The 26,888-nt window shown below is 39.4% G+C and overlaps 1 protein-coding gene across 7 annotated transcripts in view; it reads right to left on the minus strand.

Annotated features, from left to right (window-relative positions):
- RBMS1 (RNA binding motif single stranded interacting protein 1) overlaps nt 1–26,888 on the minus strand; it is a 207,565-nt gene that overhangs the window by 99,085 nt on the left and 81,592 nt on the right. The gene's annotated exons all lie outside the window — the stretch shown is intronic.

The raw sequence follows: 26,888 nt of genomic DNA on the forward strand, positions 1-26,888 counted from the left end.
GGCAGACCCAAGAAGGAAGACTAACTGCTGCATCGTGGAGCAGAAAGCCAGCAGGAACCACACTGCCATCCCTGTACATCACTTACGCCAAGCACTGATTCCCTATTTAGTCACAGATAATTATGAGAAAATATTATAAATACGTAAGCCATACTAAAATTACAACTAAAGCTTACAGGAACAAATTTTTTTTAATGACACTATTCCGAGTTCCAGAAACTGAAGTATTCTTAAGGTGAAAATATGATAGCTGAAATCACCTTAATAACTTAGATCTACAGAGACTTTGTGTTGGCTAACAGCCTGATATCCTTTTGTTTCAACGTATAACCAGTATAAAAAGTGGCATTTCACATTCTATTTAATCTCTTATACACAGAAGTACCATGTAAGAGCTCCAAAACCATCTTAAAAGAAAATGAAAACAATAAGCAATTTACATCTGACACAACCAGCTATTAGGACATGGTAAACACAAAATCCTGCCCCACTTCAGGTGCGAAATTAACTACTCTTCTGGATTCTGAACGCAGGTGTGTGGAGAGTGGTTTTCTCCTCCTGCTGAGCCCCAAATGTGGAATTTTCAGATCCAGACCAGTTTTCTTCCTCAGCACTAAGCCTTGTGAAGGGGACAAGAACAAACTCTTCTTTTCCTTTTTCGTCAAGATAAAATGAAAAAAGAAAAGTTGCAAAGGGAAGTAAAGCACTGCTTTTGTCATGACAGTTTAGAACACCTCAGCAATGCTTTGAATTTCCTGCCTCACCCCAATGGAGTTAGGATTCCAGCACCGACAACTTCCTTCCAGCTGTTTCTAAAAGTCTAAAAGTACAGTTTGTATCTTTTCCTATCATTTCTTGTAAGTAATGAATTATCGCTGAGACTGCAAAGTCTTCAGGGTGGAAATTACCTATTTTAAAATACACTTTCTTCACATTAAACAATACTTATTGAAAGTATTGTAAAGTGATTAACTAAACATTAAAGTTAGAAAAACTATATGAGTCAGCTTACCGGAAAAAACCCCAAATGAATTTATTCAAGTTATTTTTTTTTTTTAAGATGCAAAGGGACGTGTGAATGAGCCTGCAGTATTACTGGTTTCACAAATTAGCCCCTAGAGAAAAAAGCATGATCTGTAATTTAAGGAAACAGAACGAGTTTTGAAATCTCATAATAATAATTTTTAAAAAATTGAAATCTTAACTGACAGTGTTTTGATTCGTATACAACCAAAGTAAAACCTTATCAAACAGGAAAACGTTTTTTATACAGTTGATACAACTCAAAAAATTAACGATTACATTGTTTCTTTCTCACAGTAAAATCCAGCAGCTTATATCTGATACAATATGGATAATTAGTGTGGAACGGCTCTTTACTATCTATCTCTGTGTATGTATCTCTATGTAAATGTCTGTGTGTGACTGTGCGTGAGTAAATAGAAGGGACTAAGTAGATGGCTGTCTGTGAGATAACACTGTCTCTGACATACAAAGCACAGTGGCTTTTTTTTTTCTTTAACTTTTTTTGCCTGAGATCCACCTAAAAAATTAACTTTTTGCCAGAGATTGCAACACTGTATACACATACAGGCACAGACGTACAAAACTTATACAAAAGTTTTGTGAAACAGTTATTTTCCTTTACAATATGCAATGTACCCTAATATTATGTTTCCTGATCTATTTCCTAAAAAAAGAAATGCTACTGTTGACCTACTAAATTGATTTGAGACCCCTCTAATATTGCCACTTGCATGTTAAAAAACAGTGGTCTGCCACACTGCTCAATCTTTGATGTACATAGGAATCACCTGCACTGTTAAAATGCAGATTTTGATTCAGCCAAGCTGGGTGAGAGGGCAAGACTGTGCGTTTCTAGCAAGCTTCTAGGTGATGCCCATGCACAAGATGGGACTCAACGCAGGACTCTCGGTGTGTGGGGATGAATTTTTGAAAGGTCCCCTTCCAGCTATGGAAGGAACAAGCTGCATCTATTCAAAAACTGAGATAAAAACCTTTGTTCATCTGATTTCCAACCCAGCATCTATCTGCTCAGAATCACAAAATGTCAGAGCTGAGAGAGACATCAGAGATAATACAATCTAATAATTCTCAACCGGAAGTATTACAGAATCTCGAGGGATGGTCGAGTGGTGGGGGGGGGGTAGTATTTTAATTTTTATCAAAGGGAACTTGACTTTAAAAATGTTGAGAAACACTGATCTAATCCAATCCCTCACCCCAGAGAAGTTAAAAGCAAATATCCAAGGTCATACAGCTAATTCAAGGCAGAACTAGGTCTCCATTCCCACCACTGTTGTCAAAAAGCACTAGTTCTGGTTTGCTACAAGGATTGTAGCAAGGATGATGGTATATGCCAAGTTTTATTAATGAGTTTTAAAAAGGAAAATTGATATGTTTATCCCGGTAAGGCATTATAGAAAAAGTATATATTTTGTATAGCCTCTTTTACACCTTGTATTTCATCCACTATCAACTTCTAGATGATTTATGTGGTGTCCATGTCTATGCTGGACATCCAGTTTCTTAAAAAAAAAGAAAAAAAAAGGAAAGGAAAGGGAACTCCTACCATCCATTAAATTTATAACTCAAAACTAAAAAATGCTTATGAATGCCACCATTTCTATTTTTGTATATTAAACATTTGTGAATAGCACACACGATCATTATCTGTACCATCTACAAGAAGACACAAAAATCAAACAGATTAATTATAGCAGTTTGTTGCCTTTCTGTCAGAGAATTACTTTCACGGTCAACCAGCAATTTAATAGGTTTAGATGAGAAACTTCTGAAGAATCACTAGAACTGTCCACTGTCTAGTCTCCCTATATGTCACAAATTCACATACTTAAAACAAGTAACTTCAACCTCTCAGTTTCCTTACAAAGAAAATAAAGAGCTGTACAACTTTTCCTTTTGTGTAATCCAGTGTTGGCTTTTATCCTACAGCTTCACAATGACTATACTCATATTAATTCTCTAAGATGAGCTGGTCGTCCTTCAGAAGTCCAAAAATTTATGCAAACCCTACTCCCAGCAGCTCGCCAGTACACTCTAGAGAACTGTTTCTCTTTTGACCTGACTAAGCATTTCCCCATTTTTGTACGGACAGCTTTCTTAGATGTGAGATTTTTCATCGATACTGCATATTTGGACTGACTGACTGCTGCTACCAATAGTTCTGAGACTTTCCTCTCTTTTACGGAGCCAGCCCATGCAGTACTGTCTAATCACTTCAGGAGTGATGCTATCAACCTGGAAGAGCTAGGTGCCTTGGAAGCTAACCAACCCAAATGCTAGCAAGGTCCATTCCTCTCTTCATCTTTTCTGAAGTACATGAACTGAAGTAGAACTTCATTCTTCGGTAAGCAGAATCTGGGAAATGGTTTCAATATTTACGTAAACCAGATGCAACATTTTTTTCTTCTGGCTTAAAATTATTTCACAACATTCTTTGTTTAAAAGTAGGGAGTTACTGCTCAAGAAGAAAATGAGGGAAACTAAACACTTTTTATTTTCTGTTGCTCAAGTTACAAAGGATCAGTTTCATCACCTTTACTAAAACGACCTAAATGTACACATTGCTACTTATCAAAATTTCAGAGGAAGCTTCTTTTCCGAGGAGTCTTGGACAATATAAATAAAGTTCTGGCTCTGTAGAACAGACACCCAGAACCTCTGGAGTGTCTGGGGCAATGCGTGTGGGGATCACACCCCCCACAGCACTTGGTGACTACACATGAGTTTTTCCATCAATTTTTCCTCTCATTATATTTAGTTTCATTATAATATCAAAGAAAATATCTTTTAGCTTTGCTGTACATAATCAAACATGCACTCTTTCCCTTTCAATCACAAACCCAGATTAACCTAATTTATTAGTGACAAGTACCCAAATTGGGTTTCATAAATCTCTGCCCTTCTAAATGCACAAAACAAGAAAACACCATCCCTTCCCACCCAACACAAAGAAACAAATTTATGAAGAGAATCATGCCTAAATGGAAACTGGCTTCAACCACCAGGGATCTGGGACCAGCTCTCTGCCCTTGCCCCACCTAACCCAAAGCAGCCAATCAGCATTTCCAGCACAGGAAAGGGAAAAACAGGCCAGAGCCCAAACACTGTGTGGACCCCTGCTTGCCCAGATGGAGCAGACAGGGACAAAGGTCTGGGTGTGGCCCGCAGCTAGGCCAGGATCTCTGAATTCAGCAAACACAAAGCTTCAGAATCCAAACTACAGAGTACCCCTACATTATCAAATCACTTTGCTAAAAAAAGAAAAAACGCAAGAAGGGGACACAAACAGTTTTAAAATTTCTATTTCTCCATACAGACAACATCACAAATCCTAAAATGCAAGTCTCTGGATACTTCCTTTACATTTGGGACTAGATTTAATCTCAAAACAGTACTCTCTGCCCAGTCTAAAAATCAGAGCATAGAGCAAAGGAATGAACTCAGAAGAAGGTGGATTTTTTTTTAAAAAAGATCAGAACCAGGCACTACAACTTCAAATATGGAAAAAAATTTAGCAGTGAACCAGCAAGCTGCCCTTTCTACACCACGGCCAGGAAGCCAGAGAGGCAGGTCCACACCTCATGGCAGAGATGATGCCAGCAGCTACTCTGCTCTTCTCTGCACCCCAGCAGTTGCTCCTTGCAGTTCAGTAAAAAATACTGAGGGAAATCGAATAGAATTAGGTGTGCAAAAAGACCTCTGTGGTTGCTTTGACCATAAATGAGTTAATTAACCCACAAACTGACTTAGCTGCTTAGACTGTTAGTATAGTTTTACCTATGTTAATAAAATTATAACATTTAGATTAAGAAATGAAATCATCCTACTGCATAGACATTAAAAGTTCTAGTCCAATACTTAATCTCTAAGTTGAGATTTTTAACCAGAAGACATTTTTTTCATAGAAACATTGTATTTGGTAGTTTGGTTTCCAGGTTTTCCTATTGAAATATTATTAATAGTATTAGGTTCCCAGGTTAGCCCCAAAGCCCATAGTCTTCTAATGGAATTTTAGAACTGAGAGTGTAAGCTTCAGTTGAGTCTCCCATGAGCAAAGGGTTGTCACATGGTACATTAGGTAGAGGAAGAAAATCCCATTCTCACCTCTGATAATCATAGCGAGAAATGTAAATTATATGGCCTTTGGCACTCTCTCTCTCTCTGAAGGTTGAGAATCACAAAAGTGCAGCACCTCTAATGGAACATATGCACATCTTTAAATTCCCTTGTTGATGCTCATCTCAACTGTCTTAGGTGATGACTGTTTCCCCACATCGTAACCTGGAAGTTTTGGGATTTCAAAGAGGGGCCCTAACCCAAAGGCATCTCAATTTCAAGTGGTAAAACTAACCCAAGTGAAAAAGTCCAGGGACTACGAAAGGTTTGATCTGGCCAGCTTTCCTAGGGAGCCTTTCTGGGGAATCAGCTCCCCCAGTTTTACCCGCCTTTTGCAGCAGCTTTTACTTTGAACCCACAAGGTCATTTCTCTTTTCAGTTTCCTCCATTTTTCCTTTACTGTGTCTTTGCAAAGGAGCCTCAGTAGATAGAGAGGGATTGAGAAGCTGCTTGTATGTATAAGTCAATTTAAGATTAGGACTGGTGGTGCTTGCACTGGGCAGAGCCCTCATGGCCATCTGGATACCAAGTCTAGAGGGGGACACTGGGAAAGATGAACTTAAGCACAGCTGACTATTACTGAGCACTTCTTAGAAGTTTGGCATTTTACTGAGGCCTCAACCGTGATGAGCTTGCACAGTCTTCACAACCAGTCCGTGAGCTAGAACAGATGGTATCATCTTCACTCAACAGATGAAGAGAGGAGACTTGGGGATGTTAAATAATTTGCCCAACGTCACAGTGAGCGAGCGGCAGTGGTGGGATCTGAACTTGGGCAGTCTGATTTCAGAACCCACCCTTTCAACTCTAATTGCTATACTGGCTCCAAGTCGTCTTGGCCACAGAAGTTGTTTGGTTACTGTCATTTGTTTAGAGGTACAAAGGAATACCATTGGAGGGACAACAGTTATCATTAAAGATTTAAATTTGGATAAGAGAAGGGGAGACTAGACTTGCTATATGTTGTAGCAATTAGCAACGTTTCAGAAATAAACTGAGGCATGTGCTGTCTTGTAATGATCCCCTACCTTCACACCCAATCTCCATGCCACAGAGAAAAATCTGACTTTGGCTATGAAACTGGACAAGATGATGCATAAGTTTCTTTCCGGATCTAATTATGGTTAAAGAATTCATTGATATTATAACTTAGTGGGTGCTTATGTAAAATTATTCTCTATACATGTTTTGATTACTTCACTCAGATTTTTAAAAGTAAGGTTAGGAGAGTCAAAATCGGCCTTTAGAGAAAGCCTCTTTAGTGGGTTGAATAGTATCCCCCAAAATTTCCGTTTAACCAGAACTTCAGAATGTGACTTAATTTGGAAATAAGATCTTTGTAAATGTAATTAGTTAAGGATCTTGAGATGAAATCAAAGTGGATTTAGGGGCCGCCCTAAATGACCAGTGTCCTTATAAAAAGAGGATGTGACAAAGCCACAGAGAGATGGCCACGTGAGGATGGAAGCACAGATTGGAATTATGCCACCACAAGGTAAGGAACCACCAGAAACTAGAAGAGGCAAGGAAGATTCTCCCCTAGAGCTTTCAGAGGGAACACTGCCCTGCTGACAGCTTGATCTCAGTCTTCTGGCCTCCTGAACTGTGAGAGAATAAATACCTGTTGTTGTAAGCCACGCAGTTTGTAGTAATTTCCAGCAGCCCTAGAAAACAATACAGCCATTTTCCACTTTCTCTCCATTTATATTTGATCTTTAACTTCGATATAGCTTAATGCACATACATGTCACTGTACAAACTCTAAGTTTTAAATTTCCTGACAGAAACTAATCACATTTAAATTGTATTAGGATGGCTACACTTATATTTAATTAACTTTTTAAAGAGTTGAAGTGCATTTCAAGGAGTAGCTTTTCTCTTATTTTTAAAGCCATGCTGGAGTTGGGGGTGGGGTGGAGGCTGTGATTCGTCTGAAAGAATTTTATCAGACCACTCAGATGACTCCATTAAGAAGTTAGTCCTCTAAATAACTGTCTTACACTTCTCTAAGGTTAAAAATCAATTAAAAGGATTGGAGTGAGGGTGTCATTTTTCAATTGAAAGTCTAACAAAGCGAATCCTGGCAAGAATGAATAACAACTGCCTGACCAGATGTGGCCGTTACCAAAGGCAGGAGGATCCCAAAGTGATTACATCTTCTTGAAGGTTTATAGTAATTCTGATTAATCTGTTTTGAAAAGACAGATACCCACATATCTCATGTATCCAAAGGTAAGAAGATTAAGATTATTAGGACTCATATTTTTCTCTGAATTATAATTCTCACTATCAATCATAATTTGGCTAGTGTCCCTAGTGTTTCAAAGTCTAAACTAGGAATTTTAAAAGTCCACCTGTCATAGAGTTGGGAAATTGTCCTAGAGATGCTTCAGTCTGGAGAGGAAATATAACAGATTTCTAGTGGAAGCCGAGATCTTGTTTCAGCTAGGAAAATGATATGATTGATGCATTTCTCCCCAGAAGTCAAACTGCTAAGATACTTAGGTTCCATCACCAGGAGCTCTTGCTAACTTCTTGCACCTCCTTACACCCCAGAGCTGTTCAACATACAGCATTTTAATCACTGCAACAGTTACATGGTTTCTAACATATGTCACTCTATGTTAGTTCCCTCACCAAACACATAAAGCTCTCCGTCCAGGCTCTGGGCTATACTGGGTGGATTTATCAGGCAGGATGCAGTCACACATCCTCAAGGGACTTACAGGCTAGTGGGGGAGATCTGTTCTTTAATTCAAATGCAGAAATATCACATGAGATAGTGTTAAACTTTTGTTGAGATTAAATATCATATATTGAGAAGATCTAAAAGAAAGCAGGTTGCCTGGGTATTTTCCAGCAGTATTCCTTCCTCGTAATGCTGTACTGTTGGTATGGGAGCAAGGAAGGATCTGTCACTAAGTTTCACTGTTTTGAGACCAGTTTCTTGAGCCAAACCTTTTGATTATGTTTTATTGATGAGTGTTAGGAAAATTTTTAGTATCCATGACATAGGTAAACTGTTCATGGCAAAGGCCAGTTTTTCTAAGAGCCTTAATTAGAGCAATTGTGTATCAAGTAAGACTCCCAATACAGTGAAACTTAATGGCATACCCCCCAGCCCCTTATTCTCATGTTCTCTTCTGCTTAGCTCCTAAAAAGCGTGTCAGACAGACCTTATTTCACAACCAGACTGCCACCTCGGTGTTCTTGGGAAAACTCCTTAACTTCAATTCTTATCTGTATACTGGTGAAAATCCTACCTACCTTATTCTGGTCAAATGAAAGAATGCATACAAAGCACTTGGTACCAAAAACACAGTAAACACTCAACAATGTTAGCGATTAGTACTATGAATAACAATCATCCTCTAGGAAAAGAAAATGTTTTCAGTAAGTTGTCATGGTTTAAAATGATTTGTTCACCTTTGGTTTTTGCTTATTTAGCTATTTTTACAGACTGCCTAGACTACTGTGAGAGTAAGAGAAAGGTGAAATATTATAGCTATTAGCCCTCCTTTTGTTAACTTGGGCCATCTTCCAGTGTGCTGGTATCTTTCTGCTGTTATTCTATGTGGAGCACCATTCCTCCTAGGTGGATGTCACCTGAAGGATTGAGAAGCACGTTTCCTATGTGGTATACAAGTTGTTTTCAACAAATTTTATTAGAGGATAGTCACTGTCTGGCTTATCAAATCCTAAGACTGCCCCCACCTCAAGATTTTCCTGTGCTTTTCCCCTCTAGTCCCCTCTTTCCCCCTCTATTCAATAAATCTATATATGGTTGTCAACACAGAAGTTAAAATTTTCAAAATATTGAGATTAGCTGCAGAAAGTGGGGCTGGAGAGGTGGTGATGATGGGGAAAATGCTGAGGCAAGTGAGATTACATTACAGTGACTATTCTTTTTATCTTACTGGTTCTTTTTGCTCTTTTTCCTTAGAAGGAATGAATAAGAATTGGGTAAATCTCTAAATTTTAGCAAGAGCCTTTAATTAGTAAATGTTGTTTCCTAAAATTAACATTAACTGGCAAATTTTGTGGACTGTGGCTAAGCAAGCAGAGGAAGTGTACCTGAAAAAGTGCAAGAAGCTGGGCACCATTGTCTAATGGGACGGTCCCTCGCTTGCCTCTGATTGTACAGCCATCCAGCTGGGGGGGTGTCTCTGCAATGGTGTGAGCCCTGGAACCCTGCCTGTCTCTGCTGCCAATGGCAGTCTTGCCAGCTGTGTGTGTACAGCAGAGAGGGCGAGGAAAATGGTAAATGAAAGAAAAAAAAAAGGAAACTCACTCTCATCACTCACTGTATTTGGGTTCTGAGATGCTCAGTAATCTCCTCCTTGCCATGCCCTCCCCCAATAAGACACAGAGCTAGTCATGCATCCACCCTCCCCATCCCTGCAACACACATACAGACCCCAGGCAGTTACTTCGAAAAAAATGCACGGCAAAAATTCAGCAGGGGAAAAAAAGCTTTCTGTATCCTGAATTTCAAAGATTTCATCTGGTCTCTGAGGTTTATGGCTGGCCCTGGCGTCTTAGCTGGCTCAGCACATCTAGAGACCGACCTCTGAAACCATTGCCAGTTTCCTGTAGGAACTCAGAACGGCTCGAATGCATCAGCTCAGCTAGTCCAGTACTCTGGCCAACCAAGGTGCCAAGGGACATGTGCTGTTAGCTTTACTGACGTCAGCCTTAAGAGATGTATCCCAGTTTTTCTTTGGACCCAATTTTGACTCACTTAATCATAAATTTGTCATTCTCTGCTTGGCACCCATTTACATTTCCTGCCTGCATCACCCCTGGACTTGCAAGATCACTGCTTTATAAGATAGCTCATTCTTCCTCACGAAAGATTCCACAAGGCAGAGCTTCTCTGAGGAATATTTCACCCAGCGGTCCTCAGACTTCAGAGAGCTTCTAATCACCTAGAGACCTTAAAATGCCCCTGTAGGGTTTGAGTATGCCTGACTTTAGGAAATGCCTATGTAAGGGGTAGAACCAAGACAACGCATCTTAAAATTCAGAGACCCTGGTGTCCCTCCTACTCTGGAAGGTCTACTCTATGGTCTCTACAGCTGATCTGAGTCTTCAGGGCACTGGGGCTCCCCCACCCACTTATGTTCCACACTCTGGCTCCGTGACTGCACCACTTGCAAAGCAGCTGCCATCCTGTCCCTTGCTCCCCACAGGGTCTATCTTTCAACTCTTCCAAATGACACTTGATACTTTCACTTGCCAGCAGGAAAAGGCGTCTCCTGGTTCTAAAACTGCACACTCTCTGGCCACACCCTCCAGATCCTCTTTCGCATCAGCTGATCCAAGCAATTTCCGGTTCCCCGATCTGACACTTCTTACCAACCCTCCCTCAGATGGGAGAGGTTTTTGTGGCTCCTCACTAATTGACATGCAGAGAGTTCACTGCCCAGCTCTAGGTTACATCTCTCATACTTCACTGGGTACAAACAAATATAAACTCATCTGCTCAGATGATTCCCCCGGGGAGAGACCCTCTGTGGTGCTCCTCCCACACAGTTGCTAGACAAAATCTTTCTGTTCCTATTCAGAGGCATGGAGTCAATTCCACATGTGTTCCTTTTACAAATTATCTCAGTCTTGACTTTAGTGTATGTGACTATTTGTGGAAAAAACTTCAAAAAAGTGGCTGCTTTCGTAAACCTAATGATCTTATTTTGGGCAGAAAGGTACATTCCCTGACACACCCCACTGCCAGTCACTGCTAAATTCTTGCTGAAATAATGACTGACAGGTATGCCTGATTTCACACACAGGATGTGCTTCTGAAAAATTCTACATGAGCAAATCTATATTTTAAATGCAGTAAGGAAATTAGAGTTTTAAGAAAAAATCCTGAAAATAAAAGCAAATATTGTGCCCCAAATATGTGTGTAAAACACCATGCCACAAAAACACTAAGCTACAAAGAAATACAGGTTCCAGTGCTCAAAAATACTAAACAATCTAGTTGGTAATGAGAAACACACCCAAGCAAAAAGTTAAAGAACTCAGCAATTAAGCAACAATCATATATAAAGAGGAATCCTTTTGTAAAGAAAAATAACTAATTTAGCTGAATTTTTTTTTTAAAAGTGGTATCATCAGAGATATTTCCTCAGTATTGCTCAAAAAAAAAAAAAAGGGAAACGTGAAGGTTGAGAATAACTTAAGTGAGGCACCTCTAATGGAACATATGAACATCTTTAAATTTTTGTATAAAACTCAAAAGGCTTTAATACCACTTCACATTCTTACGGAATTACAGCTCTATAACAGCTTTCAAAACAAACTTACAATGGCAAGACTCTCCCTGTTACGAAGGACTTACTTAATAACTACAGGAACTCACTCCCATTCCACTTCCCCAGGGGTAACCTGATGCCTTAATGGGTAACGGTGCCACTCATCCCCTTCTGTACATAAAGGCATTACTGCTTCTCCATTCCACCTACACTGCCCCTCCCAATTGAGACGTGGTTGATGGAAAACCATCACATCAGAATTCTGTTCTAATGTAATGGCAGGAACTGCAGAAAAGGGAGATCACAGAAATCATTTTCCTGGAACTCCAAATTAAAGAAGAGAGGAATGTGAACTCAAGGACGAGGATAGAGTTTTGTGGCCATTTGTGATAGCCTAACAAAAGCCTGGCGGAGAGGAAGGAAAAACAGACTTCAAGAAGCAAGGAAAGAACTTTTGGCTGGAATGGCAGATATGGACTTGGGCAAAGCAGATCAGAGGAAGGGGCAGTTAGTTATTCCAGGTCCTTGAAGGCTACGTTGCAAATGGATGTTTCCATAGTCATTTACATGTCCAAGTTATTTCTTTTTTGTGTGTACGGTAAGGAAGATTGGCCCTGAGCTAACATCTGTTGCCAATCTTCCTCTTTTTGTTTGAGGAAGATTGTCCCTGAGCTAACATCTGTGCCAGTCTTCCTCTACTTTGTATGTGGGATGCTGCCACCGCATGGCTTGACGAACAGTGCATAGGTCCGCGCCCAGGATCTGAACCTGCAAACCCCAAGCCACAGAAGAGGAGCACGTGAACTTAACCACCATGCCACTGGGCCAGCCCAACATGTCTAAGTTATTTCTGTAAAGCAATATCTTTTATCCTGTAGGTTAAAAACAACAAAACAAAACATAATATTTCCTTATATATTATGCACAACAAGGTCACCAGCATAACACTTCTGTTATGAAAGCTAATGTGATCATGAGTAAGTCACAAAGCCTTCTGGCTTTATTTTGGGCCAACCAAGGGGTCCAACTACTTAAGCTGAATGAAAGTCTGGTACCAGGTTGTTATGAGTTGAATTGTGTCCCCCCAAAAAGAGACACTGGAGTCATAACCCCCAAGTATCTTAAAATGTGACCTTATTTGGAGAAAGGGTCTTTACAGAGGTAATCAAGTTAAGATGAGGTCATTAGGGTGGGCCCTAATCCAATGACTGGTGTCCTTATAAAAAGGGAAAATCTGGACACAGAGACAAACACACACATAGGGAAAACGTCATGTGGAAACTGCAGTTAGGAGAGAGACCTGCAACAGATTCTTCCCTCGAACCTGGAGAGGAAGCATGGCCCTGCCAACACCTTGACCTCGGACTTCCATCTTCCAGACCTGTGAGAAAATAAATTTCTGTTGTTTAAGGACTCAGTTTAGGGAACTTTGTTACAGCAGCTCTAGCAAACTAATACACAGGTGCATTGACAGTTTACTTGGGCCAAGTTGTTTTGATAATAATTAGTAAAACAAAGTTAGCCAAAAAATATTTTTAAAAATTAACATTTTACTCCCAGGATGCTATTTCTATTTTACTATGGCTCTCTGACTCACTACTTCAGAATTACGGCCTAGTTTTAGGGATTCAAAATACAAAAGATGACCAAAGTAGTACTGATTACATAGATACATGATGCCTCCCCAAATAGAACCAAACAAAATAACTATCCAGTCCAGATGTAGCTTTTAATCTAAAACCTTTTGCTCAAAGCTATGAATCAGACCTGCATTCACTTGGTTTTATTCTGTGTCTACCCTATTTTGATGGTTCTAATAAGTATCATTATTATCTGGTTTCAGTCTCATTTTCTTTCAATTCTTTCTGTGCACCTTTTGGAAAAAGAGTCAACAAACAAAAGGATTTTATAGACCAGGGGCCTGCCACTTGCTTTTGACAATAAAGTTTATTGGAACACAGCCATGCCTGTTTGTTTATGCATTATCTATGGCCGTTTTCGAGCTGCTAAGGCAGCGCTGAGCAATTGTGACAGAGACCTTATGGCCTGCAAAAGCCTAAAATATTTACTATCTGGCCCTTCACAGAAAAAACCTTACCAACCCCAGCTATAGACAGTCTATGAAATGTATGAGCAATTCCTATGTATACCTTTACTGACTGTTTCCCTTGTCAACAATCCACAAGTACTATTTTCTAATCCTACTTCACACATTTGACCAGCGAACAATGAAAAGAGGAAGGACCTCTTAGAAACTGAAATCATATCTTTTTTGCTTGATTTTCTCTTAATGCTCTCTAGTTTTTCCACATCCCTTTTAAAGAACTAAAACCAAATCTGGCAATGAACTGATGCCAAGAACATGGAAGATATACTTCCTTTTCTTCTCTACTCTGCTTTAGTACCCTAATAAGCAGCTTAATACAGTCAATTAAAGGGTAGAGCAACTCGAAGGTGACAACCAACACAACCACAAAATTATCAGGCAACTGAGAATCTTTCGTTTCTATCCTGGAATCAAATCAAATGCACCTGGAAGTCAAATAGTCTAAATTCAGGTCAATTGGAGCATGACAGCTGCAGGCGAGACATGTTTTTACTATGCACTTCTTAAATATCTGCACCTCTTACGGCATTAACTTTTACCTAACATAGTAATTTACATACCTACTCCATAGCCCCTATTAGACTCTAAGGTTGAGAATAGGATCATTAATTTGTTATCCCCTTTAGGGCTTTATACAGTGATTGGTCCTCAAGGGCTCTAAAATATTGATTGAATGAATAATAATCCAAGCTGGATTTATTTGAAAAGGTCCAAACTGCACTAGTAGTCAGGATGCATGGGTTCTAGTCCAGGCTTTCTTACAAATAAGCTGTGTGATATTGAAACATTCTTAGCTCTAAAATGAGACTTTGTAAAAGCTGATCTCTTAAAGTCCTTTCAGCACTAATATTCCATGCTTCTTTTGTGATACATATGATATAATAGATGTTATTTCATATCACTTCCTCCCAAACACTAGTATCACGTCACAGAATTCATTCAGAGTAAAATTACATGTTGCAGCCACCAGAAAGAATCAGTGAGGGACTCTGACAGACACCCATCCACTTTTCTTTAGACTAGACAACTAAGAACCCTAAAATATATAAAAAGAGAAATGCTCCAAGTGAACTATTAGTGCCTGAAATATCTTAATTACAAAAAAGGGCAATAAACTGGTCATTCAGATTTTTCAGCAACACACAGCAGCATGTCCTAGATCGGTTTTCAGCACAGAAGGGTTGTACAGTCTTCACTGTGGTTTCTTCTATACAGGAACTTAACCTAAAAACCACAGAGCAAATTTTGCATGCTGTAATAAGTCAGGCAGGAAGGGGCCAAAAATATGTAAATTCATCTACCCACAGCCAATTATATGAAAAAGACAAAACAAATTTAGGGCAAAAGAGTATTCATTAATAATTAGAATGTATAGGTTTTCTAGATCACTGATATTTTAAACTAGACTGATTTCCTAAGTCAGTAATCTTGATTTCATAAATGTTTTAAGAAGCAATAACAGGTGAGAAAATTAATCTTCAGAGAGGAAAAATTAACAACAAAAGAGATGATAGTTGGCAGATGTTTTTTTATTTTTTCTGACAATAACATGCAACATACCACCCCTAAGGGCCTACTTGTTCAGAGAATTAAAAAAAACCTCATATGAAAACAATTCTGAAAGCATTGGTGCAAGTGTGTGCCACACTTGGAAAAGCCAAGACTTTTAAGATAGGATGGTGGAGCTCTGAGAGTCAGAAGACCTAGGCTTTCCAAGCTGTGAGATTTGGGACAAATCATTCAATGTCTCTAGATTTTAATTTCCTAATGGGTAAATTAAAGGGGTTGGACTAGATAATCTCTAAGGTCCCTTCCAACAGTTCCTTTAAATAAGTGTTTCCTAAACTGTTTCATAAAATACAGTTAGTAATATTCTAGACTAATTGGTTCCATGATCAAATAATTCTAGGAAACAATAAAATACACAAAGTTGGACAAATGTCTTTACTGCAGGACTTCTCAGAAACTTTTTTATGCTAATTTACACTGTTACTCTCCAAGACAATACTATATGGTATGTAGTGTTTCTCAAGTTTCTCTGAACACTGAATATTTCAATTCCTGGAATACTTTCAACATTATTTAATAGAACCTGAGTATCTTAGTGAACTTCATGAATTTACAATCAGATGCTGAAAAAAGGAAAACGCTCACATGGTAGTTTAAGGCACCCACTTCAGAAACTGTAACAACATCTCTATAGTGTTGACATGTCACAAAGCACTTTATCTTATATTAACTTGTTGACCCTTCACTCTAGGAAGTCAAGGACGGGTATAAGAATCATTTCCATTTTACCAATGAGAACTGAGTTTCCCTTCTAGATCTTTCTCATCACAAGGTATTTTCCGCTAATGAAGAGAATGATCACAACCTCCAGCACTATTATCACTTCAGGCTTTCCTTGACCCATTCTCCAAGATTCTCTTGCGTAAACTGAATTGCTAGGTAACACTCCAAGGAAGGAGGGAAGCAGACAGAGCACCTGTGCCAGGTAATGTATCAAGTGCTGTCACATATACGACTTCATCTAATCATTCTCAATAACATTAAGGAACTATTATATCTAGTTTTGCCACTGAGAAAATTAAGACCCAGAAAGTTTAAGAAATGTGTTCACAGTAATAGAACTAATAAATGATGAAGTTGGGATCCACACCCACGTCCACCTTTTTCCTTTAAAAACAACTTATGAGATCATTCCTGCTGATGTAGTGGAGAGAGAGGCCCTAAATGCTGGGTAAAAATGTCAGCTCTATACCCATTCACTCTGGGATTTGGGGTGAACAACGCCAACTGTCTTGATCTGTGAAATAGAGGTAAGAGGAAATACCTCACAGAGGTGTTGTAAAAGAGAGACAATGATGCAAAAGTACCCCGCCCTCTGCCTGGTCCATAGAGTGCTCAGTACGTATTAGCCCCTTCCCTTTAGAGAGCTTACAGGTTTTGTGAGGAGAAATAAATAGTTCAGAAGCTAAGATGCTAAATGCAACCAAGGGCAGAGAAATAGATTTATCTAGCATGGTGAGTGAAGGCTCCTGGAGGAGGACTCTTAACAAAGTAAGGTGGTCATGAGGAGAAAGGTATCACGGATAAATCCATCCGATTTTCTACTCTTAAATGAAGGAGAAGCCAAAGCCGGGCACTAGTACTTCCTAAAAAGAGCATAAGAAAAAAAAAATACGTGTTCACAGTAGTAGAAATAATAAGGGATGAAGTTGGGATCCACACCCATGTCCACTTTTTTTTCTCTAAAAGCAACCTAAGATATTTTGAAAGTTTGACAGTATATTTTAAAACTTGAGTGGGGCTTGTGGTTCAGTTAAAAAAATTAATATTTTATTTTGGTTTGTGGTTCATGGTCGGTTGAAGTCTGTTTGAAATACGATTTGATTTACACAAATATTGTAACAGTAATTATAGGGAGGTATAAATTATACAAGAGCCACATCCTAATAATTATAACCACCTGAGCCTGCCAGACAGACACATAAGTATTAACTCATTTAATCCTCCCAACAACTCTACAAGGTAAGATCCTGGAACCACTCCAACTTAAAAGATCTTGACTATGGAATTTCCTCTATGAACTCCCTCCTTCCCTCACTCATAGGGACTTTTCTTTATATCTTATCAGAACCTCCATGGCCCTCCTTGTTCTCAAAGTCCATAATCTCTCTTGATTTCACCTGTTTCCTTAGCTTTCATAACAGTGCTCTCAATTTTCACACCTTACCAATGCCAAACCCTACATAAACTCATTACCCAGATTCTTTCCCCCCATTTATTGCTGAAAAAGGGTAAAAATATCTTGCCTACCGGGACCACTGAACTCCCAGGGGCCCTCACTACAGCTTAGTCATCCTTTTATACTCATCTCTGCTTGAATGCTCACCAAATTCCCAAGAGCAATTATTCCAAATCCTTTGTCACACTCTTTTAGCCCAGAATCCCCCCCCCCCCGGTTTTTTTTCAGTCTAACAGACGACCTAGCCTCTCTACTGAGATGTAAGCTTTTAAAGAGTTGAGCTTCACTGGTCTTCTACTCCTTCTGGACATCTCTAGCCTAACCAATCTCCTCCTTCCTGTATCATTGATGGGAAACTGTCTCAGATCCCTTTCCTGCAAGACTAACCTTGCCTCAATCTTTCTTAAAAGAAAGACCTATTTCCAACTAGTCCCTGTTTTCTATCACCTTGCTTTATCTACAACCACAGTCAAGATACTAAAATAATCTTGCCTCAAGGCTGTCTGAAGGGACTCTTTCCTTCTGACTCCTGATTTTTCTAAAGACACACCCTCTTCGCTCACTCACTCCTTAAACCCTTTAGAATGTGCTTTCTGCCACCCCTGCCCCACCTCACACCTACTACTCTTGAAACTTCTGTTTCAAAGACTTCCCAATGGGTATTTCCAATAGCCCTTTACTTGGTCTTTGTCTTCCTTGACCTCTAGGCAACATTTAACAGAGCTGATCATCTATTCTTCTTGAAACTTGGCTCTTCTTGGGCTTCTGCGACACTCTCCGGATTCTCCGACATTTTGCCATTTCTTTTGCCTCCTTTGCCAAAGGCTCCTCCTCCTCCTCCCCACTACAGGATCGATGCTCCTCTATGTCTGTCAGGATTCTTCCAGACACATTCTCTCCTGTAATCTACTCCCAATGCTCCACCTATTAAATTTGAGGAGGTTCTGAGCTTCTTGTTCAGGGCTCCAGTTCTGTTTTTCTAACTGTTTGCTAGACATTTCTGCCTGGGATTAGGAGGTAGGAAGGGTGGTAATGTGTGATTCCAGTGGCCAAATTAAAATGGACAAACCAAGCTCATCACCTTTCCTCAGAAACTATTTTACTGTGGTAGGATGAATACTCTAACCCCTTCACCACCCATCTTCCATACTCCTGTTGAAGTGAGAGATTTTCTTAACATAACCAATGCACTTGTTATATTATAGATGTTACAGATGACTATATACTTATAGATGCCATATACTATCAAGAAAAAGATTCGCTGTAAAAGTGCTCCACTTCAAAGAATGTGAGGATTCAGGCCAAACATGAAAATCCATGCACCCATGTGACGCAGCCTCTACGGTGACTTGAAGGCAATCCCAGGGGAATAGTAAAGAAATGTTTACAATCATCTCCTGGATCCAAAATTAGTTCCTAAAGTGGTTCACACTGTGGGCGCTACTGGTCTTTTACGTTGGACAGTTCTTCCTTATGAGACTGACTTGGACACGGAAGGGCCTTCTGCATCCCTGGTGTCTGAGCATTGGGTATCAGGAAAATTCAGCAAACACACCCTCATTTATTTTAACACCTAAAAAGTTGTAAGAGAATGACTGTAAGAGAATAGCTGGGTTCTTCCTTATCACTGAGCCCAGAGCAAGCCAGTTTGCAGTAACTTTTCATTTTCTCAATCGTTTAAAACTAGAAACCTAGGACCCTCTTTTACCAACACCCTCCCCTCCTCGTCCAGTCAGTCACCAGCCAAATCTTATCAATTTTCTCTGTACATTATCTTGAATCCATCCATACACTCACACTGCCACTACTCTATTTTGCAGTTTTATTTCAACTGTGGCAACACCTTCTAAACTCAGGCTCTCCTCTCATCCATTTTAGCAAGCTTCACCCTATCCTCCTCTGCCCCCCAATGTCTATCCTGCAGTCCAACTAACCTGAATTACTCACTATTCGCCTAATAAAGCCCATGTTTTCTATCTTCAAATCTTTGCTGTAATGTTCCTTCCACCTGAAATGTCACCTTCCATGATGTAACCATCGATCCCGTCTCCTGAGTTAGAAATTCCGGCATCATCCTTAAGTCCTTCTGCTCTCTCTCTTTCCACACGCAGTCATAAAATCTTGTGGAGGACACGGATCCCTTTGGCAAACTGATGAAAGCCATGAACCTCTCCCCAAGAAAGAGCTAATATATGCAACATGTTACATACAATTTTAGGGGCTTTATGTACTCAAATGTCTATAAAATTTGGTTATTCCTCCTGTCCACAATTTAACTGCCTTCTTTTGGGTCCTTACCATCTCGCAGCTGTTCTAACAGCTAGCTAACTGGTTTCCCTGACCAGCATCTTCCCTAATGAGAAAGTGTATCCCCTGCATGCCACCAGTTTACTTCCTACAGAATGATGTCTGCTCCAGAAATCACCTAACTTATGCTATAAACTCAATAATTATTTAACTCAGTGTTTCTGAGTCTCTGTTAAACTTTCAGTTAAACAAAAGAACATAGCCACTTCCTTGGAGGTGGTCTGATGCCCTTTGACCTACCAAACTGAGAATAGAGAGAGAGAAAGTCAAGACAAAGTCATTTCTAGAATATATGACTAGGTAGGATTGGGTTGATATAAATGGTGTTCCAAAAGGGTGATTTCCAGGCAGTTCCTGGAGGTGGAGAGACAGAGATCTTGTCTTAGAACAGAAAGGGAATTACAGGTGATGCGAACGATATAAAGAAAAAAATGAGATATAAGAATCTTGAGATAATACGAAACACTGAAGGCTACATATTTGCACCCAACCTACACAGCACCAAAACAATGAGACTTCAACAGATTTTGTAAGGTGACACATCAACTAATAAAATAAGAACCTAACAAGGCAACACTGCTTTCCTTCTCTCTCTCTTACTGAGCCCCCACCTCTTCCTTCCTCCCTTCGGCGCTCTCTCCTCCTTTCACTCTGAAGTCTTGCAGCCTCCACAGCGCACACCTAAAACTCCCCTGATATACTGAAAATCCCCCTGGGTTACACAGCAACAAAGCTTCTAAAGTGCTGACATTATCTGTACAGTGTGTTTCTTACAGAAACCTTCCCTGTTCCATTACAGATTAAAGACGCCACGCCTCCCATTCCACTGCCCATTCAAAAAGCTAAAACTAAAGAGGAAGTGTGTGATGAAGAAAATCACGAGTATTCATAATAAAATAAATCCAGGAGATTCTGACGTAAGTAGTAGAACAGTTTTGGTTTTTCATATTTAATACAGAAATTAAATGTGGGGGAATTTATCTGTCCACAAAACAGCTGTACTTAAGTGCAGCTATAAGTCATATGAAAACAGACTAAATAGCGGTAATTCCTCAATATTTAGAATAGCGACTTTCCTGAAAAGTAATCTAGAATAGGGAATTCCATATATATAGCTACATCTTCCCTTCACTGACTCATACAGATAAATTGGTGTCCTAAAAATGTTTTAATTTTTATTTATTTATTTTTTTCCCCCAAAGCCCCAGCAGATAGTTTCATGTCATAGCTGCACATCCTTCTAGTTGCTGCATGTGGGACGCGGCCTCAGCGTGGCTGGAGAAGCGGTGCGTTGGTGCGCGCCCGGGATCCAAACCGGGGCCGCCAGCAGCGGAGCACACGCACTTAACCGCTAAGCCACGGGGCTGGCCCCTAAAAATGTTTTTATAAAAGTACAAGAAGGCCTGTTTAAAGTATGTATAAAATAGGAAAATACTAAGTTCATAAATATACAAACGGCCTGCCAAAAAATAGATGATTTCCAAAATGTGGTATAGGAGTTTGCAATAAGAAGAGAAATTCATAAAGAACAGGAAAGCACCACATCTCAAAGCTCAAGTGAAGTGAAACAAGTAGCACCCACACACTTCTTGCTGAAATTGTCAACGATACGAATTCCTTGAGTTTTCACCACAATTTTAAGACAATAAAAATAATAGAATTTTCTAAATTTTTTCCACTTTATCTTTTTCTTCATAACCAAAGGACTGTCTATTTACTGTGGGGAGCAATGGGGACCAGAAGGTTGAAAAAAAATGTAAAGAATCAGGAAAAATAAGTCATTCATGATTCTACCTCCCAACAGAGGAAAACACTTGTTAATATTTTGGCATATTTCCTTCTAGTCTATTTTTTTAATGCATTTTTGAGACCGTATTGCATGTACAATTAACAAATATAATCTTCCCTAGTTTACATTACATTGTTTTGAAATTCCATATGTTTAGATGAATAAAGCAGAGCCAAAATAGATTTCTATTTGTTAGAGTACTACTACGAATAACACTAAGTTCTGTAGTTGCTACTGCCATTTAGTGTTAAATAACAATAGCTACATCGATTCATTATTTTAATACAGAATTTAGTTTGCTCCCTTCAATGTTTTCACTTTGTCCTAACTCCAGGAAAAGCTTGCTTCCTTCCTCATGGTATGTCTATCCTATTTTAAAATTTACCAAGCTTTTAGAATGTGTTAAGCAAAGCATTCTCTACAGATGCGAGTTTAAAAACAAACACCCACCAAACACCTACAGATGTCCATGGACAAAAAAAATGTTTATTTTTCTGAGTAATGCAAAGACGGCATCTTTGAAAACCAAATATACAGACAAAGGAAAGAATTCAGGAAATCATTATGGATATACTAATAATCAAATCTGTCCATTTTTAAGTAAATTAAAAGGCAGCATTTTTCATCAATAAGAGGATCAATGCTCTTTTTTTCCCCTTTTCCAATCAGGTATTTGCATGAAATAAAGAAGATCAAAAGCATTTCTCTCTCCAAAGAGAAGGCAAAGTCTGCTAACAAGAGCATATCATACAGGAACAATTCTTTTAAAATACGGTGTGACGCACTTTTCTACTTCTTTTCGTTTTTCTTTTTTAATGTGGTTCAGAGTCTCATTTTCAAGCTCCGGCTCCTTACCCTTTGGAGGCTGCCCCCACTTTCTAAACACAGTCCATTCCTAGAGGCTGTGTGAAGGTCTCCCAGGATCACACAGAGCCTCCCAGGACCACCCGCTGTTGCTTGCTCTGTGGGGACGTTAATAATAATAACACCTTAGAAGGATTAACAACAACAACCCTGTGGAGTGGGCACTATTATCTTTACTTAACAGAAACCCGGGCTTAGTGAGGTTGAGTGAAAAAGCACGCAAGCAGTAGAGCCAGAACGTAAGCCAGTCTTTGATTGAGTGACGGTTAAAGAACTTAACATGTGAAATTTACATTATTATCAGGGCTCAAGGTACACTCTAAGAGGCAAAATTTTAAGTGGCAAAAGTAGGAATAATATGGTTCATAATTATGATTTCTTTATAACTAGTTTTAAAAAGTGGATTGTCTTCCCCGAAGATAGAGTTGCTGGATTTAGCAAATAAAACTACACAGTACCACGCACTATTTGGGACATACCTACACTAAAACATTATTTGTCCTTCATCTGAAATTCAAATTTAACTTGGCGTCCTGTATGTTATCTGACAACCCTAGAGTAAAAGTCTTTTTTTGTGTGTGAGGAAGATCAGCCCTGAGCTAACATCCGTGCTAATCCTCCTCTTTTTGCTGAGGAAGACCGGCTCTGAGCTAACATCTATTGCCAATCCTCCTCCTTTTTTTTTTTTCCCCAAAGCCCCAGTAGATAGTTGCATGTCATAGGTGCACATCCTTCTAGTTGCTGTCTGTGGGACGTGGCCTCAGCATGGCCGGACAAGCTGTGCGTCAGTGTGCGCCCGGGATCCGAACCCGGCCGCCAGTAGCCAAGCGCGTGCACTTAACCACTAAGCCACGGGGCCGGCCCCTCTTCTCTACTTTATATAGATGTTGTGAAGATTAAATATAACTGAAGTTGGGAGGGGATATCATATATATCTTTAAATATTTATTTATTGGCAGAGTGCTTTGGAAATATATTCTAAGGAACTTGGACAAGACAGACTCTCCCTACCACCAAGAAAGGACTCAGAAAGTACTACCAACATATGGTGAGCCCAGTTGACAGCAGTCTCTAAAAGAAAAGAAAGAACAAAAATGAGAAATGTGTTCAAAACCTGAAGTGAACTACGGAAAATGCAGTGAGATGCCAAAAGGGGTGCCCAGCAGAAAAACTGAGTAATCGCTGATGGAGAATTCTGTACTTTTCAAACAGCTATGGATATGTATTTAAAACAAAGTTACTTTGACTCACAAATATCATGAATCACAAACACATCGAGATAGCCTAATATAAAAACAGGACAAGACCTTACTTATGCATACCAATTTAATTTTCTGCTATTTCTCCCTAACCTTCCAAGCTCTATGGCTTGAGCAAGTTTACCTCCTTTTAAAAAACAAAAAATTGGGACTGGCTCAGACAATGTTCATTTAAATATTTCTATATACAACTTTAATCTTCCAAGTTTAACAAAACCCAATCTATTACACATAAATTGCTGTGAACAGAAACTGCTTGAAGAGGATTAATCAACAGCTTTGTATGTCATCCTCTAACAAGGCTAAACACTGAATCACTGTTGAATTCTTCACGTGCAGCTACACCCAGTTAATCTTTAAAGCAGCAGCAAACTATGTAAATCTACTTAAACTGGGGCGATAAGTACTTCACTCATCAAAAGTTAGCAACATTTAACAAGTACAGCTATTAGTTGAAAAGATCATTTGTAAAGAAAAAGAAATATATGTGTATACACACAAGAAAATTCTGGCATTCACTGCCCTACCCCCCAAACCCCACTGCACACTACTAGGATATATTACTTAGCAAAAAAGGACTTGCTTACATGCCACAATTTGTAAAAACCAAAGTCTATGACATAACTGAGTCAACTACCTCAAGAAAGCAGTTCCAAAATGGAAGTAAGGAAACATGTAGAGAGAAGTAGCTGATAAAACAATTCAAAAGAAAATGGAAATATTCATTTTCTATATTTAAAGGCTTTTCAGCATAAAGCACTTTTTCTTTTGAAACACACTAAAATATTTTCCTAACTACAAAAGTCCCGATAAACGGTTTTCGTTTTGGTTGTGGGGGTGTTTTGAGATAATCAGACTGGATTTGCTAAAGGAATATCGTATATCTGAAAGTCACAGTCAACAATAGGACGAACACGTTTCTCCACTGAGACTTGAACCAACAGTCTTTTTTGTCCAGATACCGCCTACTGGGTTATCGCTCCGCTCAAAAGTGTCTCACTCTGACCTGAGCTGAGCAGGTATATCTCCAATGCGCTCCTAGGCCTGTGATGCAGGAAAATCCTGTTTATCCTAGATGATGCCAGAGATCAGTGCTCCTTGAGGCCCTTGATACACTATGTGGGGCCGGTGGGGGCCGGGCACCACCCACCTCTGCTTTAACTGAAACCGGCTGACTGCTATACATGTAAAATATAGGACAACTTAAAATAAGTTTTAAGAAACTGTATTGCCATTCAGTGAAGCAATACTTTGACATCAACGCTGCTTCCAAATATCAGGAACCCACCATCCACGTCATCCATTTACCTCATCCTTCACTTCCAACCTCACAACCTCTGCCCTCCTCCCTGCCCACTGCCCCCCCTCCCAAAAACGTGGGCGGAATCCCCAAACTGGACTTTTGAGACTAGAAGGGCAATGGGCAGTGATGCGGATGAGCTCTGGATGAGTTTCTATTGAGAAGTGCATGTAAGCAGGCAGTTGTAGTGTGGTGGTTTTAAGACCTTGACTGCCAGGGTTGAAATCCTGGCTCTGTACTTCAGGATGTAGACACTGGGCAAGTTACTTAATCTACACCTCAATTTTCTTAATATTATTACTACCTGCTTCATAGGACTGTCAAGATGACTAAATGAGTTAATCCACCTAAAACACTCAGAACAGCAACCAGGCAGTAAGATGCTCAATGATGGTTAGTTACTATTATATATGTATAACACAAGTGTGATTCTGACTCATTATATTTTTTTCCAAAGGCGATTTTTAAGTATTCCTCACATTCAATTTTTTTCTCAGGCAAATTATCTGAAATCAGCTCTTAACAGCTGATTATATACTTCTAGATTGGAATCAAACTGCATTATACACCTAAAATTTACCGATTCGTTCATCAAAATGAACAAACTAATATGAACTGAAAGGAGCAAGCTTAACATCACAAAATCTTACAAAAAGCATTAATTAGACCTCCCATTTAGGCTAAGCCAGGATGAGATCACAAAGTCACTCATGGTAACCAGGTCCCCGAGCTGGAAGTGTGCTTTGCCAGTGAATGGCTAAATACTAACAAAAGAAACCTTTGACTCAAATACCACTGGTACCCGGGGTCTTGTGTCTGTATAATGCCTACACATTCATTTCTTTCTTTGCCTATAGAAAAAAGAAAGTCTGTTTGTTTTTCTGATTCAGTCAGCCCTTTTAGTCTCTGAATCTAAGGAGAGCCCAGTGAAAAGAAGAGCATCTTATCAGCGTGCTCCAGACCAGCAGGCTGTCCCCTCCACACACAAAACCTCCAGCCCCTCACAGCAAAAGGCCTCGCCCTCAGAGCTTTTTCCTCATTTCAGAGCTAACACCCCGCCGGGTTTTGACAACAAATAAATGAATACACAAGGCCCTTACGTAATTAGCCATCTTTTCAGGTAGAGTGAGGTGGGTGGGGGAGGAGGGTTCGGGAGCAGAATATTTATTGTAAATTGGCTTCATTTAAGAAGTTGATTTAAGTGTGCTGGATCCAAGGGCATTTATTTTAAATGAGACTACATGAGGGGCTTAGAGATGCCTGCTTCTGAATCTTGACACTTTTAGCATATACTTCAACCAAGTTACAAATGCAAATTTTTTTTTTTTGTAATTCAAGGAAGGGGCTTTTCCTAAGCCAGGTAAAAGTTCCATTGACTTGGACAACAAGGGCACCCAGACCAGAGTGTGTTTACTGCCTTTTCAAGGGAAAGCTAACAAATAAAAGAACCAAAGACCAGAAAACAATACTTTTTGACACTGTCACTGTTCGACAAAATTAGCCCTACTTTCAGATATACTTATGCTAGGTTATACCCTCCAAAAAATGACTTTGAGAACAAAAAGGACTAAGCATAATCAATAATCCTGTAAACGCCTATAGGAAAGCCACCAGGCATCACTATCATCTGTCATGATCTTAACAGAGCCACGGTCTGCATGGAAGGATACAGTTCGCTTGTATCATTATTGGGATAATAACTTAATTGATTTGTCTCAGTGGCTAAGGATGAAGACAAGAGATTTATTATGGAAGAAAAATACATGCAATCGTGTTTTTGTTTTCTCAACAAGCATCTTGCCACTGACCTCTAAATCAGTTTAACCTTTTCTAAACAGACCTGCACATTTTTTACATAATTTAAAGCTAGGTTTTGTTATTGCTGCTGCTGAAAGGCTCTGTGAGATTTATGACAACATGGCTTCAGTAACCTTCTTTTAAAAACAAAGATGAAAAACAACACAAAAGGCCGCAACTATAAGCTCCCAGCTCCACTCCTTTTCCCGGCAGGGGATTTTGATCTAACCACTAAAGTGCCTTTGGAGTTCAATCTGTTAAAAAATGTATGAAATGGTATTAAAATAGGAAAAG

Source organism: Ceratotherium simum, chromosome 9 (assembly GCF_057802395.1).
Source record: "Ceratotherium simum simum isolate JZ-2026a chromosome 9, ASM5780239v1, whole genome shotgun sequence".
NCBI lineage: Eukaryota > Metazoa > Chordata > Mammalia > Perissodactyla > Rhinocerotidae > Ceratotherium > Ceratotherium simum.